Consider the following 14,482-nt stretch of genomic DNA (forward strand, 5'->3'; position numbering starts at 1 on the left):
TACATTATCTTACTTAGAGTGAAATCTGGAAATTTGACATATCTAAGAAATTCATCATTTTGCATCAATAGCAGATATTACCAGCCCCAAACCAACAGTTTAGGTATATTTCTTCCCATTTATTTTCAACTCATATGTGCATAAGTATTCACATGATGCTTTTGTTTAAAAAAAAAAAAAAAAAAAAAAAAAAAAAAAGCTCTAGGAGACTACTTGGTTTGACTAATAGTTCTGGGGTGTGGTTTGACAACATTCTGATCCAAGCTTCTGTTCTTAAAGACAGAAGTGGGGGGATGCTAATGTAAATGATTGTGAATCCTGTGTAGAATTGTACTATAGAACTTCAATAGTTACATCTCCTGTGCTTTGTCTAGAATTTCTACTTGATCAAATAAGACAAAATAAATGAAAAAAAAAATCCTAATAGAAAAAATGTTTTTTTTTTAAAACATTCAGTTAGCAACAGATTGTTACGATAAATTGTGTTAACAGAAAATACTTGTAAACTTGGCTCCTTGTCTTGCCATCTCCCTTGTCATACGTGCAGAAAAACTAGACTCTCTCTATTTGTGTTCCATGGCCAATTACCAGTCATAAAATTTCACTCTGGTTTTAGATTTGTGCAATCTACTCCTTAGAAATGTCCCCCAATGCCACCAAATTCTATGCCTACCAGTTTAGGTTTTACCACACTTTTAAAAAAAATAATTTTATAATTTGTGTGTGTGTGTGGGGGGGTGCATGTGCATGCATATGTATTTGTGCACATGTGTGCAGGTGCTCACAGAGGTCAGAAGAAGATATTGAATTCCCTGGATCTGGTGTAACAGGTGGTTGTAAACTGCCTTACATGGTGACTGGGAACTGAACCCTGGTTCTCTAAAAGAACAAGAAGTACTCCTAACTGCAGAGCTAATTGTCTCGTCCCAATGCTTGGGATATTTAACATACAAAACAGGATAAATTACAATATATTCAACTGATAACTTCTACTAATAAAAGATAAATATCTGTTCAAGAGTGAGATAATTTGGGGATTGCTAGATTTCTCATAGAGTTAAGAGAGCTGGGTGCTCTTCCAGAGGTTCTGAGTTCAATTCCCAGCAAGCACATGCTGGTTCCTAAGAATATTGATATCTGGTGCCCTCTTCTGACATGTAAGTACATGTGGTACACAAACCTGGTAATCTGAGTTTAATGGCAAGACATGTATAATTTGGCATGTGTACACCCTCCATACACAGATAATAATACATAAAATAAAATCAAAGAATTGTATGATTCAAAGTAATACTCCATTTTTGTTTACCAAGAATAACTGTTCCATAGTAATTAAAGTAATAACCATAATAAATAAAAAGTAAGACTTAGGAGATGGCTCAGTAGGTTGAGAGAGCTGGGTGCTCTTCCAGAGGTTCTGAGTTCAATTCCCAGCAAACACATACTGGTTCATAACAATATTGATATCTGGTGCCCTCTTCTGACATGTAAGTATACAAGCAGGCAGACCACTGTATACATAATAAATAAATAAACCCTAAAATAAAAGTAATCAAAAGTAAGTGATAATCAATTAAGGAATATTTTGGGAAAAATAATTCAGGAACTTAATGGTTTAAAAATCTAACCACAAAAATATATTCTAAGATGTTTTCTCAGGTATTTCTTTTCAAGTTTGAAAGCTGGTTTATGAAGCAAACTGAAAAACGAACAATATAGGAATGAAGATTTTTCTTTTCTTTTCTTTTCTTTTTTTTGGGGGGTGTGGATTTCAAGGAAAAAAAGAGACATTGCTCCTGAGAAATAAGAAAATGAAGTTTAAGTGTGACTGAAAATGAAATGTGGTAGTTTGAAAGACAATGTGTCCCAAAGATGCATATATTTACATTTTTCTTTTTCTATGGGCGAAACTCTTTGGAAAGGATTAGGAGGTGTGGCTTTGTTGGAGGAGGTGTGTCATTGTGGGTTGACTTAGAGTATTTAAATTCATGATTTAGGTAATATTTAGATCACTTGGTAGCTTATGGCAATTATGACTGATGCTTGAAACATGTTATTTAATTTCATTTTCAAAGTCATATTCTAGACAGTGGTCCCCTGAGATATTAGAGTAGAGACTATACAAAAATTGTTACATATATATATATATATATAAAGATATATGTGTATATATTGCATATATCTTCTATATTTCTTCTGTCTGTCTGTCTGTCTGTCTGTCTGTCTGCCTGAAGACCCAGCAATACCACTTTTGGGAATATAATATCCAAAAAAATGGCCCACCATGACACAGGGGCACATGATCCACTATGTTCATAGCAGCCTTGTTTGTGATAGCAGAAACAACCCAGATGTCCCATGTCAGAAGAGAGGATACAGAAAATGTGGTCCATTTACACAATAGAATAATACCCAGCTATTAAGAAAGAGGACATTCTGAGTTTTTTCAGGCAAATGAATGGAACTAGAAAATATCATCTTGAGTGAGGGTGAGGTAATTCAGACCCAAAAAGGGATGCATAATACGTACTCACAAATAAGTGGATATTAGAAGAATAAAAAGGACAGAATACCCAAAAACAGTCCACAGAACTCATAAAGATCAACAAGCTGAAGAGGACAGCTCAGTTCCACTTGGAAGGGGTAAAAAAGTAATCACAAGAGAACAGGAAGGAGGGACCTGGGAAGAAAAGGGGACTGGAGTGGGAAAAAGGAAATATGATCTGGTATTGGGTGGGGGAAAAGGACTGAAGCCCTGAGGGCAACAGAAAGTATGGAAACTAGCAACCTCAGGAAGTAAGAGGTTGGGGAAACCTCTAGAATGTACCAGAGACCTTGGAGGTAAGAGACTCCCAGGACTCAAATGGAAGGACCTTAGATGGAATGCCCTACAGTGAGAGAAGGAACCTGTAGAACCCACCTCCAGCAGGAAGACAGGGCATCAACTGAGGAATGGGGTTGCCATCCCACATTCAAAACTCTGACCCATAATTGTTCCTTTCTTAAATAACTGCAGGGATGGAAATGGAGAGGAGCCTGAGGAAAAGCAGGTCCAAGAACAGGCCCAAAGTGGAATCCAGCTCTAGGTGAGGCCCCAAGGTTTGAAACAATTACTGAGGCTATGGAATGCTCACAAAATACAACCTATCATGACTGCTCTCCAAAATACCCAACAATCAGCTCAAAGAGTCAGATGATTTGCACCCAACCAACTGGACAGAAGCTGCTGATCCCTGTTGTTGAATAAGGAAAAAACTGGAAGAAGACACTGGAACACCAACCAGGCAGAATACACCAGCTGATACGAGGCCCCCAATATATAGATAGATAGATAGATAGATAGATAGATAGATATAGATATAGATATAGATATAGATATAGATATAGATATAGATGGATGGATGGAGAGGGAGAGGGAGAGGGAGAGAGAGAGAGAGAGAGAGAGAGAGAGAGAGAGAGAGAGAGCAGGGGACTCTGCTGGGTCTGGGTTCAGTCAGAGAAGATGCACCTAACCCCCAAGAGACTGGAGGCCCTAGAAAATTTAGAGGTCTGGAGGGATGGGGGGTTGGATAGTGGGGACATCCTCATGGAGATAGGGGCCAGGGAGGAGCTATGTGTTGTTAGAACACTCAAAGAATGAACCAGGAGGAAAATAAAATTTGGAGTGTAAAAAAAATTAAATTAAAAAAATAAAGAAATATGATAAAACACTGAAAACTCTAGAAAAATACTTAATAGTATAAATATATCTTTACTATAGTTCTCATTCTTTGGAAAAATATAAAAGTCAGTTAGATAGATAGATAGATAGATAGATAGATAGATAGATAGTTGGATGGATAGAGAACCTTGCCTTTATATGCACAGGTACTATTTAAAATGTAATGCACAAAGTTGGATTTGAGTACTTTTATTGAAAGAAATTTAATATAGACACTAGAAATGGAAGAGAATTTAATTCTGTGGAATGTTTTCTAAAATGATATAAATACGGTCAGAAAATAATCTTTGCATAAAGTGTTGCATTTATATCAGAAATTATCTTCTAATCCATCTGCAGTGGTAAACTGCCATAAGCAAGATAAATATGTACCTACAAGGTCATTGAGATATTCTTTAATCTATTTCATACCTGACATACAATAGCACTATTTTGACAAGTAGATTTATCACTACACAAATTACTGATGGCATTGATTCTGTGAATCCAAGTAAGCTCAGATATGAAAAATATTAGAATGTTCAGACTTATTTAAAACTTGTACATTAATATGAAATAGTATTATTATTTCAAGGAATTGTGAAAATTATGGATTTGTTCTAAAATGTGTCATACACTTTCTAAAGACTATATTTGAAAAGGGGGTAAGAGACAATTATAAAAGCTGGTAACCAAAGATTTGTTTTCAAATGCCAATAATCAGAGATGCCATTTTAAAAAGTATGATATCGATCAGTTACTTTGAAATAAGGTTCCCTTATATCAATAGCAATAACATATGAGTGACAAAGGAAGACACAATCCATGACCCAAGGCTGCCTTCGGAAAGAAATACACAGATTTATTTTTAATTTTGTAGATTCTGTAATACACATAGATATCTGCTCACTGTGAACTGATGGTGAGTCACACACAAATGCTGTTAGAATTCTGCAATGAATAAATTGATCTACTTAGTGGATTGCTGTTGATGTTATCTGTCATGTTTTCTTAGGTCTGTGATCCACATTTTAAGGATTCTGTGGCATCAAGAGTGATGGAACAAATGATGAATACTTGTATCCAGGATGTTGGCTGACAGATGCTTTCATCAATTCACTTTTATTTGACTAAAGGCTTCATTTAGACGCGCTTTAAGAAAACCAAACAAAAATAACTTTTCAATGATGTAAAATTATTTTTAAACAAGTTAGCATTACACAAACTTCATTGCAGCAGAATAGTAGAAGTGCAGCCTGTTTCTATAACACACAATTTGGTAGAAGATATAGTGACGTTTATTAATATCAGGATAAGCAGTGTACACAAGTCTCAGTATATCCAACAGACTACAATACAGTGTGATGAGGTCAGCCTTGGAAAGCTCTGCTGGCCTCCAATCATATACCACTCTGTCTTATAGAAGTCCATGTGAAAATAAAAGCAGTGTGTGCGTGTGTATGTTTGCCTGTGGAGAGACTAGATGTCAAATTTGGGTGACATTCTCAGGCTGCCCTGTCCTTCATTTTTGGAAACAGTATCTCTTCCTGGACATGGAGCTTACTAGAGTGGATAACCTGCAAATCCTAAGAATCCTCCTTGGGCATTGATGCTATAGACAGTTGATATCAAGCACGACTCATTTAGGTGAATGTTGGTAGCCAAATTTAACATTAAAATCCATAGCTATGGAACAAAACCTCAACAGCACCCATCATCTGGGTGTCTCTTCTGCCTCCATGAACTCCATAGCAAGGTTTGTCTGAGTCCAGTATATTTATTTTGAAGAGAGAAAGCTAAGTTAGAATTTGAAGGTGTGTCACCTCCTACCTTGTGAGCCCTTTCCTGAACACTCTGCCCATCTCTTGTGGATCCCACTCATGTTTCCCTTCTAACTTCCCTCTCCCCAGTTGTTACTTTCTTCAGATCCCATCTCCAGCAATCAATTCCTGCTAACCCACAGTCCATTCCTGCCAGGGAAACAGCTAAGCTTTGTGTAGTGCTTGCTTCGTCCTTCTGTTCTTCTGGACTTTACCCTCCAGGTACATTAGGGAAATCCTAAAGCAAGTAAACACTTTCATCAAAGTAGCTGGATATAAAATCAACTGAAAAACATCTATAGTCTTCCTACATACAAATAAAATTATGACTGAGAAGGATATCAGGAGAAGAACACACTTGGCAACAGCATCAAATAATATAAAATAGCTTGGGCTAGATAAAACCAAGTAAATGAAAGGTTTGTTTAGTATAAACTTCAAGTCGTTAAAAAAAGAAATTAAAGAAGGTATCAGAACATAGAAAGATCTCCCATGCTCATGGACTGTAGGATTAATGTAGTAAAAGTGACCATTCTTCCAAAAACAATAAACAGATTCAATGCAGTTCCACCAAAATTTCAATATTATTCTTCACAGATATTGAAATGACAATTCTCAACTTTATATGGAAGAAAGAAACAGCCCAGGTTAGCTAATGCAAATCTGAACACTGAAAGAAAAAAATACTACAGGAGAAATAACCATTACCTATTTCAAGCTGGTCTACAGAGCTAGAATAACAATAACTATAAGCTAGTGACATAAAAACAGAGCAGTCAATCAATGGAGTTAAACTGAAGTCTCAGGCACAGATCCACACACCTCTGGACACCCCATGTTGTGATAAAACCAGCATCTTTAACAAATGTTGCTGGTCAAACCTGATGTCTGCAGGTTGAAGAATGCAAATAGATTCATACTTCTCACACTGCATGAAACTCAATTCCAAAAGAATCAAAGACCTCAACATAAAACCAGATACATGCAATCTATAGAGGAGAAAGAGTGGAAGAGCCTTGAATTTCTTACCACAGAAGATTTACTGAATGAAACACTGATAGCAATGTCACAAAAATCACCAATCAATCAACAAAACCTCAGGAAATGGAAAACCTTATGTATGACAAAAGACACCATCAACAAAAGAGGCTGCCTATAGAATGGGAAGTGGTTTCTTGTCAACTCCATATCAAACAGTGGATTATATCCAAAATATACAAAGAACCCTAGAAACTAGATATCAAAAAAAACCTAAATAATTCTGTTTTAAGATGGGGTACAAATATAAACAGTGAATTTTCTTTTCTTTTTTCATTTATTTATTTGTTTGTTTGTTTGTTTATTTATTTATTTTAAACTCTAGATTTCATTCCCCTTCTGGTCCACCCTTCGGCTGTTCCACATCCCATACCTCCTACCTGGCCCCTGTCTCCACGAGGATGTCCCCACTCCTCCACCACCACCACCACCCCACCATACCTCTAAACTCACTGGGGCCTTCAGTCCCTTGACGGTTACGAACATCTTCTCTGACTGAACCTAGACCCAGCAGTCCTCTGCTGTATATGGGTTTGGGGCCTCATGTCAGTTGGTGTATGCTGCCTTCTTGGTGTTTCTTTGTCTGAAAGATCTCGGGGTCCAGTTTATTTGGGACTGCTAGTGCTCCTATAGGATCACTCTCCTCCTCAGCTTCTCCCAGATTTCCCCTAATTCAACCACAGGGGTGAGCAGCTTCAATACATTAATTGGGTGAAAATACCTGCATCTGACTCTTTTAGCTGCTTGTTGGATCTTTTGGAGGCCAGTCATGATAGGTCCCTTTTTGTGAGCGTCCCATAGCCTCAGTAATAGTGTCAGGTCTTGGGGCCTCTGCTCAAGCTTGATCCTACTTTGGACCTGTTGCTGAATCTTCTTTTCCTCAATTCATCTGACTGAGGGAAGCACTTAATGAAGGGTTTAACAATTTTATCCAATAGAAAATGCAAATCAAATTTACTTGGAGATTCTATCTTACACCTGTCAGAATAGCTAAGATCAATAATACAATTGACAACTCATGCTAGCATGGATGTAGAATAAGGGGAACAGTCCTCTGTTGCTAATGAGAATACAAACTTGTTAAAGCCAAAATGGAAGTCCGTATGTTGGCTTCTCTGAAAGGTATGACTCAATCTACCTCAAAAGCCAGGTATACAACTCTTGAGTATACACCCAAAAGATTCTCCATTCCACCATTAGGGCATGTTCATTGCTGCTACACTGATACTAGTTAGAAACTGGAAAAAAATCCCTGAATGTCCCTCAACAGGAAAATGGATAAAGAGAATGTGGTACTTTTACACAATGGAGAATTAGCCAGCTATTAAAATAATGGCATCATGACATTTACAGACAAATGTATGGAACTAGAAAAAAGTCATTCTGAATGAAGGAACCCAGACCTAGAAAGATAAATATGGTATTTATTTGCTTATATGTAGGTACTATCCGTTAAATAAATAACCAAGCTATGATACATAGACCCAGAGAGGTCAGGTATAGAGAAGGGAATTATGAGGATGGGACAGGAGCACATAGACCTCCCTGGAAGAGAGAAATAGTTCATGCATTTACTGAGTTGGGGGAGTATGAAGATGGGAGGATTAGGTATGGAAAGGAAACGTGAGATAGATGTGAGGGACAGAATGTGGAGAGGGAGAGCTCAGATTGAGGGACATTTGAGGAATATAGGGAAATCTAGTCTAGGAGAAACTTCCTAAAATATATGAATGCTATCCAAATGAGGTTACTTAATAATGGGGCCTGGAGAAGACCTTGCTGCAACTTTTAGACATCTCCTGTCACCAAGTTAAGTTCAAGTATAGGGACTGGATTACATTTAACTGAGTTGTTGGCCTAAATGGTGCCATGGAAATCCCTAATCAAACCAGGCCATTGCCAAGGCAATTGTTTTCTCTCTGTAAAGTGACAGTGCTCTCATTGTTGAGTACAGCTCACGGAATATGAGGAAGTTGAGCTGGTGCCTACATGGAACTTTCACCCCTATGATCTAGTGTCTTTGGTGTAGGAAGTTACTTTGCAGGCTACCAAAACAGAAACATAACATGAATTCTACATTAAATTCTTTTACCTACATTCATATTCTTCTAGGGCAATGGTGGCAAAGAACATGTGGGAGTAGCAAACCAAAGTGTGTTTTGTCTTAAACCCAGTCTATGAGATGGTTGTGTGACCAAGAACCAGAAAGTAGATAACCAGATAACCAAATGACCTAGCGTAACACCAAACATGATTGGGAGGGAGAGAGCAGCAACAACAAATCTCTCTCTCTCTCTCTCTCTCTCTCTCTCTCTCTCTCTCTATCTATATCTACAATAGATAGATAGATAGATAGATAGATAGATAGATAGATAGATAGATAGATAGGATAATGGATAGAAAGACACATTCATAAGTACATACATATATACATACATACATACATACATACATACATACATACACACATACATAGTTAAAATGCTTCCTAATGATATTTTGCTATACTCATAGATCAGTGCCTTATTGAGTCATTAGCAGAGAAGCTTCCTCTGGCTGTAGAAGGGAATAGAAACAGAAAACCATAGCCTGATTATTCAGAGAGAATCTCTATTGAAGGTGTCCATTAAATTTCTCCTCTCTGAGCTCAGAAAACCATGGGAAGAGGAAGCAGCAAGATTGTAAGATCCAGAAGAAGTAGAGGAGAACAGAAGAACAAGGCCTTCTGAATCAACTGGGCAAGGCTCCTAGGAACTCACAGAGACCGAAGCACCAAGCACAGGAAAGACGTAGGTCTATACTATATTTTTATGAGACTCTTGAGTGTGCGAGTAAATGGCTTTCTGATTCTTGTGCCTGCTCTTTAGCTCTTTTCTCTAATGTAGCCTTTGTTCAGTGTCAATGTGATGGATTTTGTTTATCTTATTATACGTTTTTGTTATGTTTTGGTGTCATTGTCACTTAAGTGCACCTTTTTTTTTCTAACGAGAGACGGAAATGGAACAGATCTGCAGGAAAGGGGAAGTGAGGAGGAAGCACGAGTAACAAAGGGCAGAGCAACTACAATTAAGATATATTGAATGGGAAAACAACCTCTTTTCAATAAAGAAACATCAAGTCACAACAATTTGGTCTTCCTTCAGAGAATTTAACTCTTCATGAAATACAGTTCTCTCATCTTATTAACGTTTCCGTATCCAGGGAACCTATTGCTCACACATTCAGAATCCACCCTTTTCAACCACACTGTATTTGCAATGTATAATGGTATTATTCATGAATGGTGCCTAAATTTATTTGCCTTATTTCTTATTGTATAACATTTCAAAATCTTTATTGAAATAAGAGGTTAGTTATCTTGAAAAATACTACAAAGATTCATGGATATATCCATCTGCTCAGTTTCATGTAGTATTGGCATCTATATGTGTGACTCTTAATGTTCCATTCTGAGAAAGACAGGTAATAATCCTAACTTCATGTGCTTTAAATTCTGGTAAAGAAATTTACCAGAATATAAAAACATGTATATAAAACAGAATATAAAACATGTATCTTAAGACATGTATATAAAAACATGTCTTAAGATAGGTGAATGTGTACTTTGGATGATGTTTACATAGCTAAAGATAATCCATCAAGAGCAAAAGGACACCACAGAAAGTTAGGTCCTTTTGGTGTTTAGGTATTTTCTATTTTCACACTATTTTTAAAGTCAGAATCTCTCTGTCTGAGCCCGGAGACTTGAAAATATCTCTGCTCGACTGGCTGCCACCTATGCTTTCCTCATCTGCTTTTCTAGACATCCGCAGTGCAAAGACTGTAAGTGTCCACTGTCATGTCCAGAATTGATGTGGGTATTGGGGATCTGAACTTAGAATGCCATGCTTGGCTGCAAACACATCACAAGCTAAGTCTTCTGTCCAGTTTCTCTAGCTCAAATAGCAATGAGATTTTTGAAGGGAGTGACAGAGTAGCACTGTGTATAGTTATTTTTTTTCCTTCTCTAATCAGACATCTCAGCACTTCTGCCTTGTCATACTGGGTAACCTAAAGCAATTTGACCATAAGAATCATTGTCCATGCATTGAAAAGATAACTCAGTCAGCGAAGTGCTTTCTTGGGAAGCAAGAGGACCTCAGTTCGGTCACCGGAACCAATATGGAAGTGTTGAGTGTGGTGGAGAGTTTGCAATTATAGCACTTATTGGAAGTGAAGACTGGTGGATCTCTGGAGTTTGCTGGACTGCCATCCTACCCTAATATTAGTTACAGGCCATGGAAAAACCCTGTCACAAAAGAAAGTAGACAGTGCTCCTGATTGTGACACCTGAAATTGCCATTGGTATCCCACCTACAAACATTTGAAACCCTGCCCCAACTCAACATAAAAATGCACATGGATGAAGCAAACATAGCTTGGTAATATTCAGTCAGTTAAGTAACGAAACTGGAAATAAAATTTATTTTTAATGGAATGTTTTTATTCATTTCAGTATTATCAGTTAAAATATCCTTACCAAAATGCAAATATATCTCAACAGTAATGTAGCAAAAATAAACTACAGGAAAGTAATTTCCTACTAAATACCTGAGTGTTAAATACTTGAGGAAAATAAATGTGGTGTAATATCTCAAGGCTTTTCTAAGTAAACTCAGCCTGTGTATGAGGATGTCTGTTTCTATCTATACCTGCTTGAGCTTTCCTAAGAAAGGACTCTTCAGACAAAAGCAAATCACCCTTCTTTTCCACATGACATTTAGTTTTTGTCATACTCCATTATTTATTAACCAATATGAAAAAAAGTGTAGTAAGATCTCTCCATGACACTATGAAAATATACTTAATTATTCAAGAGGGGTGACTTCAGAATGCTCAAGACAGAAACATCTAAGAGAAACTGGGTATCTTCAGGGCCTCCATGGTTATTTCACCAAAATTTTTACTCTCATACACACAAATACAATAGCATAAATTTATTCATACACACATCTTTGTCTACACTCATATTATTTCTATGTATCATCATTCTATCTATCTATCTATCTATCTATCATTTATCTATCTATCTACCTGTCTATCTATCTATCTATCTATCTATCTATCTATCTATCTATCTATCTAATCTATCCATCCACCCATCTGTGACATATATTACATACATATATATGTAAAGAAAATTTTATAAATTAACTCTGAAGGAAATCTTGACCAAAATGACTGAGCACATCACAACAATACCAGATCATATCTCATATGATTATGTAAAGTAATAATACAAAAATATCACTGTGATATATGAACATAGCTAACGATAAAAATGTACAGAAAAAATAGGAGGTATGGAAGTCGCAGAATGGGATGAATAATGGAAGATTAAGGTAGTTGAGTGGGAGGATAAATATTGAACTATATTACCTGAACTTCTCAGATTTAAGAGAAAGAAGTCTTTAGAAGACCCATGGAGATAGCCTACAATTAATCACATTCGCTGCTCTTATAGGAGAATAGAGCTCTGTTCTGAGCATTCACATCAGGTAGCTTACAACTTCCTAAATATCACCAGTCCCAGAAATTCTAACACCCATCCTAGCTCTGTGTGTTTGTGTGTGTGTGTGTGTGTTTGTGTAAATGTAAATGTGTCATACAAATGGTACATAAACAATGAAAATGCTACACATATATACATGAATTTATTTAAAACTTAAAATTTAAAAATATATTTTAAAATGGAAGATTATCAATTAGAAATGATTCTTCACCTGTGCTACTGATGAAGTGAGAAATAGAGATTTCAGGTCTTTACAGGATAGATATCTGTAATTCAGTACTCAATGGTTGGAGTCAAAATTACAGTAAATTACAGATGAAGTTAAAATAGTAAGAACTTCTATAAAAATGAGTTGATTTGTGACATCCCAGAAATCTTTATAGTGAGAGGTGTCTTGTATTATTGGGAGAGGAGAAGATAGATGGATGTTGAGGTGAACACCTTGTAAATGACTTAATCATGGATGTCTAGGCAATGATAGCTTCACAAAAATCATAACGGTGCTTTTTGGAGAGTTTTCTACTTGTTGAAGATGTAGAGACCCCTAAAAAACTATTAAGGGAGGTCAGAGAAAGTCTGTGTCCCTTTTCTCAGATTCATCCATGGGCATGTTTTTCATCTGACTGTCTCCACGTTGGCTTTTAATTTACTTTGAATAGCATGCTTATCGGTAAACAATAATTTTTTAAAAAGTTCTCTAAGTTTTTACAAGTAGTTTTCTAACATAATTAACATAATTGTAGAGAAGTTGTGGACTGCCTCTGGAACTATCTCCTTGTAAATGGTGGTTAGTGTTGGGAGCAGGCTTGTGGAGAGGTTCCTACTAGTGCCTTCAAATTTTTCAGTAAACTGATTTATGAATAAATTGAATTATAAGATGCTCCAGTGCTGTTAAAAAACGTTTCCACATAGACAATTAAAATATTACTTTACAGATCTCGTTACAATCTTTTTGTTTATTGTATTGAATGCATAGTGAGAAAAGACAGTTTGTCTTCTATATAGAGCAAATCTTAGAATTTCATGACTCTGATATATAGAAGAGGGAATAAGTCTCAGTCTGTTTGGGAAATGAAAATACAATTTTAAGATTTCCCCCACCCCCAGCCAAAAATACTCGTAGACTATTTCGAAACAGAAGAAGCATAAACGAGGGAGATTATATATGAGTTAGGTTTAAATTTTTTATAATTGAGGACAATGAAGTAGTCTAATAGAAGAAAATCTCTTATTTAAATATTAAACAGAAGACAAAGTTTTAGAACCAAGTTTATAAACTGAAGATCCAGCAAAAGCTTGCAAACACTGGTAGTAAATAGATACTCCTTGACAGTTCTCAGTAGATACCTCCTCTTAGGACATATTATAGTCAAATATTACATGCAATTTCCCTGGCTTGGGTTTTCTTGTTTACATTAACTACTGGGAGTCTTTAGTGTTTAAATGCTACAAGGAGACCAGAGTCTTGCTGACTACGCTAACATAATGTATGCACAGCAACTTTTTTCAGAAGCATAATAGTTTTAGCAAAGGTGCCTTGGGCATATTATCAAGATGCTATTAGAAGGCATGCTGTGTTCATGGTTATTGATTTTCATATGTATCTAGCCAGGGATGAACACTCATATGTATTTGCTTATTTGCATTATATCACAAATATCGTTGAAGTGCACACAGAACCAAACTAACCAATGTGCGAGAGGGTGACTCCCTTCCCCCTAAATCTTCTTGTATCTAAGGAAAGTGAGTAAAAATAACTAGATTAAATATTAAGTATTTTTAAATGTATCAGTATCTTCAGAGTTGTCTCTATAAAAGCATTGTAAACTCACTCCAGTAATAATGTAGTACAATGTAATTTTTGGAAATAATTTTAAAAATGCTTATCATTCTATGATGAAGAAAATTAATTAATCAACCAAAACTCTATATTTATTTTTCTATTGTATGTGCTTAGAGTTGGTGGCTATCTCTCCATATGAGTTTTATTTAACCTATGATCATATAAAACATAAAATATAACTGACATCATCCAATGTGTCAAAATTAGGCACTGATAAAATATATCGAAGGCTAAAAAATCAAGGTTTAGATTCAGCATCCATATTTGCTTGAAAGAGCAACACAATGAGAAAGAATATGTATCAATTAGCTCCTATGAATCATTGATATCAATTATATATAAGAGGAAAGTTTGCTGGACTAATGTAACTTTTACAAGGCATAACTCATTTACATATTTCCATAACCAGTGAAATCCTCTTTGAAAACCTTCAGGTGTTCTCCTCCTGATGCTAGAGATATACAGCAAAGAAAGTTAAATTACAAAAACAAACAAACAAAGGAAGAAAGAACAAAACAATTTTTAAAAAA

The sequence above is a fragment of the Arvicanthis niloticus genome, chromosome 18, assembly GCF_011762505.2.
Source record: "Arvicanthis niloticus isolate mArvNil1 chromosome 18, mArvNil1.pat.X, whole genome shotgun sequence".
Taxonomy (NCBI): Eukaryota; Metazoa; Chordata; class Mammalia; order Rodentia; family Muridae; genus Arvicanthis; species Arvicanthis niloticus.